The following is a 7,984-nucleotide window of genomic DNA, read 5'->3' on the forward strand; positions in this document are numbered from 1 at the left end:
TTTTTTTTTTTTTTTTAATTTTATAAAACTAATTATCCTAAATCGTTTGGAAATTAAGAAGCTCAAAAATTAATTATTATCGGGGAGGGTCAAAATTGGGTGTCAACAACTGTCCCTCGTTTTACTTGGATTGATGAAAGAAATCCGAGGAAAATGAAATTGACGAATCCAATTTTGACCGACCATATATTCATCTTTTAGAACAGGATGTTGGTACGGACTTTAGGAATAGTGGCCGAACCACGAAATGGGTTTCCTACATATCTCATGCTATATGAGAATTCATGCCACTTGTAGTTCGATACGTTTGATTTAATTCATGATTCTGAAAGAATTTAACGCCATCCTGATATCGAATTATGAAGACACCAGAATGCTCGAGAATAGGATTTAAGAGATAACGTTAGAATACAACCAAGTTTCAACACTGATCCCGCCTACATATCCCTCAACTTAGGGAATCAGGCTGCTTGTAGTTAGACTAGATCGGTTGAAAAGAAAATCTATTATTCAAGATAACCTTTGGTTCTGGAAAAGTGACAAAGAGTTGAGTATGAAAAAGAGGCTTGCAACCTCTTAGCCATGAATGCAGAGCTCTTCACATCCATAAGTAAGAACTTACATAGACATAATTTCCAAAGCTCTTGGTGCATTGTCACTCAGATTGGAAAGTTGCCTCTGGTAAAAATCAAAATTTCCCGGATGCGAAACCGAAACCGAAATCGATAAACCTAAAGAAAAACCCACATGCCTTCTGATAGGGGTGTGGTTTGATTGTGGTGGAAGTCGTTCCTCAGCTCGCGTCCTAAGAGTTTGACACTCCTCTTTGGACTATGTCCCAGTTCGCTGCTAAGAAAAAGTTCCACGTTGTGCTGCATCCTTGTTGATGTCATCCGCACCTGTGGTTTGTTTTTGAGAATTCATCCTCTCGGATGCTCTCGACAAATACTGAGATAAAACTCATTAGCATAAAAAATGCAATTCAGATGGGAGACAGTGTCTTTTACCGTGTTGACACTTAATTGTTCTCCTTGAACATTTGACGTCAACTCTATCGGGTTTGACGTGAAGCAAATAAAGCTTATATCTCATATTTGCAATATAATTCTTCAATGCACTCTTCTTTTGATATGAAGTAGTAAGAAATAGACTGCTGTAATAAATTGATGGTTCTCTTGATGACGTTTTTGCAAATGAAAAATAATGATGATGATTCTTCATTAGTAAAATGACGATAATCCGTTAGTAGGATGATGTTGATCCATTGGTAGGATGATGCTACTACATGATAGGATGATAATGATGCTCCATCGATAGGATGATGACATTGATGCTCCATCGGCAGGATAACGATGCCTCATTGATAGGATGACGATAATCCATTGGTAAAGTGATGTTGATCCGTCGGTAGGATGATGCTACTTCATCGACAAGATGATAATGCTCCATTGATAAAATGATGATTGACAATGATCTATTGATAGTATAATATTGATGAAGATCCATTGGTAGGATGATGTTGATGAAGATGAAGATCCGTTGGTAGGATAATGTTGATCCATTGGTAGGATAATGTTGATGATCCATTGGTAGGATAATATTAATGATCCATTGGTAGGATAGTGACATTGAATATTCGTCGGAAGGATGATATTAGTCCATTGATAGGATGATGTTGATGATCCATTGATAGGATAATGTAGATGAATATTCGTCGGTAGGATGATGTTGATCAATTGATAGGATAATGATAATGATGATTCATTGGTAAGATAATGTTGATCCATTGGTAGGATAATGTTGATGATCCATTGGTAGGATAATGTTGATCAATTGGTAGGATAATGATAATGAGGATCCGTCGGTAGGATGATAATATTCTATTGATAAAATAACAATGATGTCCCTTTGGGTGATGGTATTATCTTATTTGATAATACTCTAAGAATGTCCACCCGGGTGGTAAAGACGATGTCCCTCTGGATAGTTCACATTACCGCGTCTGATATCGACTGAATTCGTGAATATTCTTCAAGCGCTCTTAATACTGAAAAATGTAATCTTGTGTCATCGAAAATGGTTGTATATGTTGAGAGTGATGCTTTCACTTGTTCTCATTTTGAACACTTTGTTGTCGATGTGACTTGTGCTTTGCTGGGAATTTAAACAAGGTGTTGTTGCTCGTACTCTACACTTTTTTTTTTTTTTTACTTTTTTTTCTTTTTTTTCTTTTTGGGAAAACTTCAATGACTTTCCTGTATCCACAGAAAAGTCATCAATTTTAGAGAGCTCATCGCCCTTTTAACTCTTCCATATTCGTTGAATGGAGAAATATGATGAACTTGAGGCAATCTCATAGACCTGCATCCACAGAAAAATTGTTAGTTTTTAAAATAAACTGATTCTATGTTGACTTCTTCAATTGTTTGCTCCTTGTCTTGCTATCTTCAGTTGATCGCTCTGATCTCTTGCTTCTCGATAGACAAGACGAAATATTTTATACAAAAATATTTGAAACATATAGCTAAAATCTTTAAGAGAAATTTTCAAAAAGTTGTAATTGAAAAAGATCACTGTCAAGCGTCATGTCACATCAAGCTTAAATGAACATCCTTGGTTCGAAACTTTGGTGTGTCCCATATCTTGTTCTGGAGAATTCAAGAATCTTTAAAGCTTGAAAAATTTCTGGCCTGGTTCTCCCGAAGTCTACTATAATCGAGAAGTTTTGTAATTGACCTAGAAATTCAAAGGTGTCGGAGATTGCTACAGTTGACTATGAACTTTAACAATGCCAGAGATCATTTGAAGATAGTTTTAAACTTCTAATATGCTCGAAATATTCGAAATTTACTACAAACTTCTAGCGATGCTTGAAGAAATTTTTGAGGGCGTCCTAAAAATTTCTGTCTCAATTAGATGTCTAAAAGTATCTTGAACTGTCGATGTATGACTCGTAGAATTTTTAAGACCCTCTCAAAAATTCTGTCCCAGTTACAACTCTCAATGTATAGAGATCTTCTTCTTGAGAATTTTTGAGTCCTTCTCAAAAATTCTGTCCCAGTTTCTATTGGAAAAGAAAATAGAAATCTTATGGGAGATAAGACCGAACCGTTGTGGCGCCTACGTATCCCGTTGAAGCAGGAATCAGGTCAAACGTAGTTCAAGTACAAAATGAAGCATTAAAAAGGGATAAAGGGGTGACCGAGGCCGACATAGGCCGCCTACGTATCTCATTCTTGAGAATTCAGGTCGAACGTAGTTCAAATACAAGAAGAAACATTAAAAAGGGATAAAATGGGTGACCGAGGCCGACATAGACCGCCTACGTATCTCATTCTTGAGAATTCAGGTCGAACGTAGTTCAAATACAAGAAGAAACATTAAAAAGGGATAAAATGGGTGACCGAGGCCGACATAGACCGCCTACGTATCTCATTCTTGAGAATTCAGGTCGAACGTAGTTCAAATACAAGAAGAAACATTAAAAAGGGATAAAATGGGTGACCGAGGCCGACATAGACCGCCTACGAAGCAGGAAAAGCAATATTTTCGCAATAAAGAAGTTTTTCATTTGAAATAAGAAAATAAGAATTTTGGCCGGGACGATAAATCATTTTGCTTTTTTTTTTCTTTCAAAATATAAGGAGGAAGATTAAAACATAGTAAGGCAAAAATAGAGTAAACGATGGGTCTAGAGCCTTATTCGGAACACCACCAATTTTAGAAATAACACAAAAAAAAATGTCTATGTCTACCAAGACGAGCTAGGAGTCGAGAGCGAAGTGGATGTCCAATTAGGCATTTTCTCCTTTGACTCGCTGTCTGGTATGACTGGTGTCGCAATCGTCTCTTCAAGCACAATATCACTTTCTTTGAACAAATTTGTGATTCCTTCCCCTAGACCATTTTGCATTGGAAAAGACCGATATAAGTGAGGCAATGATTTTGGAAAAGCTTGATCGATCTTCTGCTTGCTCTGACCTTCTTTCGGCACCAAAGCAAAAGCTTGATGAGGTGCCATGATCACAAATTTGGATTTCTCTCTTTTGGTTGGAGAGGCTACAACTTTCTCAAGCTTTTCAAGGTTGGCTGAGATTATAACTTTCTTCACATTCAAATCTTCTTCGACTTCAACCATATTAATAGTTACCCCTCTATGATTCGGTATGGGGTTACTATTGACATTATGAGTGGCAGTTTGAAGAGTGACGACCTTTTGATCTATTAAGTCTTGAATTTTATGCTTCAAATTGATACAATCCTCAGTAATATGCCCAGCACCTCCTGAATGGTAAGCACAGTGAAGATCGGGTCTATAAAGCTTGGAGTTGACATTGATATTAGAAGGTTTCTTCTCAAGATTTGGGCGAAGATGAGAGTAATTATTTCCTGGATGTGAAGGTACTTGGCGGTAGTTTGGAGGATTTTGGTGAGATGGTGCTTGCGTTTGGAAACTTGGGTATTATGGAGCTCGGTAGCTAGGAGGGGTATGTTGGTAGTACGGCGGTGGAATTTGGTAACTTGATTGGATATTTGAACAATTAACTGATGGAGCTTAGTAATATGGATGGGTATTTTGGTAATGTGGAGATGGAGTCAGGTAAACAAGAGATGGAATTTGGTAACTCGCTGGTGGAGTTTGATAATTATGAGGTAAAATTTGGTAACTCGATGCTGGAGTTTGATAGCCTGATTGGGTATAACAAGCTGAATATGAATTTTGTGGAGCTTGAGGATAACCTTTGTAAGGTGAGGATTTTCTGAAGTGTCCTTTTCCATCAGATGCGCATGAAATAGAAGACACATCATCTCTCTTCTTTTTCAACAATCCTGAAGATTCGGTTGAGGCAGCAATGCGAGAAATCTTTCCGGTTTTAATCCCATCTTCGATAGCCTCACCTAGCTTGACTATCTCTGCAAATTTTGCTCCAATGAGCAACATTATCCTGTCATAATACTCTGGTTCTTGAATGCGTATGAACACTTCAACGATCTCCTTCTCGGACATGGGAGGTCGAACTCGGGCGGCCTCTTTCCTCCACCTATACACATATTCACGATAGCTTTCAGTTAATTTTTGTTTAATTCTCTCCAAAGAATAGCGATCAGGAACGATCTCCACATTGTAAGCGAACCGTTCGACGAAATCTTTAGCTAGTGCATTCCAGCTAGACCACTGCTTTATATCATGTGAAGTAAACCATTCCAGGGCTTCTCCATTCAAACTTCGGCTAAAGAGCCGCATTAGTAAAGCTTCATTCCTTCCAACTCCTACAAGCTGGTCACAGTAGGCCCTCAGGTGCGCCAATGGATTCCCTGTTCCTCCAAAAGTGTCAAATTTTGGCACTTTAAATCCTTCTGGGAGGTCCAGATTCGGATGGATGCACAGATCCTCATAACTCAACCCATCAATTTCAGGAATACAATGCAACTCCTTCATGGCTTTCCTGATCTCTTCTTTCATATTCAACTTGGTTGCTTCTTCCTTTGACCTCCACTCTCTCTGTTGTTTCTCATAGTGATCAAGCTCGGAACAGTTGGCATAGGGTTCATTTGGAATTGGGACTTGAAAAGTAGTCTTTTGAGGCAAGGGCGGAGCAATGGAGGGACTCTGGGTATTTTGAGTGACTTGGTAATTTTGGGGGAAAGTCTGGGGATTGGTATGTTGATTATGGTGATGGGGGAATGTTTGCGGATTGTTGACATTTTGAATTTGAGGAGGAGGGCAAGCTTGTGGGTTGGTATTTTGATAAGAAGGAAAGGTTTGGGGGTTGGTACCTTGAGGAGGAGGTGGTGCTTGGTAAGAGACGGAGGCCTGATGGGGATTTGGGGCGATTGGGTCGATGATTAGGGGATTTTGAGCGGGGTTAGAGGGTGGATTATGAACCTGTTCCGTGCTTGGAGGAGGAAAGTGGAGTGGAGGAGATCTTCCATCTCCTGGAGGGTTGACCGAAAAAATTAGATTCGGTAGATCTTGTCTTCTTTGCATTTCAACCCTCATTTCGGCAATTTGTTGCATCAATTGCATAATTAATTCATTTTGATCAGCGACACTGGGCTGAGCCACAACAACATCAGTCAGGGCAATCTCTTCATTGTTATCACCCATTACTGCCTTTTCTTTGTGCAAACTTTGATCGGGGAAGGAATCTTTGGGGGCCTTAGATCTTGTGAAATAAGGATGACCAGCCAGCTTATCAACACAAATCAGTTCTAAGTTCCTGACAAAGAAAAATAACTCAAAAGATAAACGTGTTAGTCTATGTAGATGATAAATTATACGAAATATCACACATATGACCACAAACACATAAAAGTTGCTCCACTTGAAAATAAACTAGCCCACATATTTAAAGAAATGACTAAATAGATAGAAATTTGTCTATTTGATTTGAGCTTGGTGAGTCAGAAAAGTCGACTTGAGTCGAGGCAAGGTCGATTGTATCTTTCATTGACATACTTCTCATTTCTGATTGAAAAATCTAATTCTTTGTAAGAATTTCTCAAAAATGGGGACTGAGCCTTAGAAGGCTGCCTACGTATCTCACGAAGGAGAATTCAGGTCCTACGTAGTTTGACCTTTCTTTTTTACTTGAGTAAATCGACCTTTTCTGAGATATGAGAGTATGAATTTGAAAGTGAAGTTCAAATTTTGTTAGGAAACTAAAGACTAGAAGAGTATTTGGACGCACTTTTGATAGTGAATTGATATTTGTGCTTAGGGGTTCTAAAACAATTCGAAGAGGAGTAAGCTAGAATATCTCCAAATAAAGCAACATATTCACACAAGCCGTTAAGCACATAGCACACAAACAAATATTATGCATTTTAAAACAAATATGTGACCCTTTTAAGCCAAGGGTAGGCCTAACGATTCAAAGGATGTATAACGTCATCTGAAATATTTCATTGCCCCCAAAAACCCAAATTATACAGATTTTATGAATAAGTCGAATAGGGATACACAATAGGGAATATAGGATACAAATAATCAGTCCCGCGCAGGGGTACAACCCTAAACTATGCATCCATTGAAGGTCCTTTGATCGTGAACTTCTTTCCATCTCCGAATGTCCATCCCTTTGGATAGTAGCTTGCGTAAATCCTTTTTAGATTGGAAAAAGCTATTAAAATCTACTCCCAACCCCGAGGGACAATGACTTTTCAAATAACGTATACATCCTTCAAATTTAACACATAAGTATGATCGTCCGTTTAGGCCATGGGCCGTTTTGGACTCAAGGTGGTCTTTCTAATGGGCTCAACACGCCTTTGGGGTGTTGGGTCATCTTAGTTCAATGCGCTAAAAGGGGTTTAGTTTCGCTCTACACTAGTTGACTAAAATTTGGTTTAGATAAGACCTGGTTACCCGAGTTGGACAAACTGCGGGGTGAAGTATAATAAACGACGTTGGATGACCACAAGCCAACTATTCGTTTATCACTTCGAAAGAATTTAAAGGTGTTTTTTCTGAAGGACAGCCGTGGAAAGCCACGTAACCGCCTTTTCTCCTAATGCAAACTATTTGCCATTTGGCGGAATCGGATGCCATGAAATGCAACAATTTATAATATACAAGAATTGAAACAAGTAAACAATTTAAACAAATAGCCAAACAAGTTAATCTTAAGGTTAGAACCCATTCAATTCCCCAGCGGAAGTCGCCATTCTGTTTTATTTAAAAAATATATAAAAGGAAAATGACTAAGTTTTCGAAAAATCGATTAAACTTATGATTCAAGAGAAATCGAATTTTCAAAAGATCAGAGTCGCCACTTAATTTTTAGGAAAAATCAAGAAAACTATTATTTTCAAAAAGACTAAAACAGTAAATCTATTGAAAATTATTAAGGGGGTTCGAGGTCCCTATTAATATTCTAGGAAGGTTTTTAAAGCACCTAGAATATCCGCTAATGCGGTTATCCGACAATTAATTTATTTGGCTAAAATAATTTTAACTTAGCTTGACTTGCAAAATTGAACT

Source organism: Solanum tuberosum, unplaced genomic scaffold, assembly GCF_000226075.1.
Source record: "Solanum tuberosum cultivar DM 1-3 516 R44 unplaced genomic scaffold, SolTub_3.0 scf00432, whole genome shotgun sequence".
NCBI lineage: Eukaryota > Viridiplantae > Streptophyta > Magnoliopsida > Solanales > Solanaceae > Solanum > Solanum tuberosum.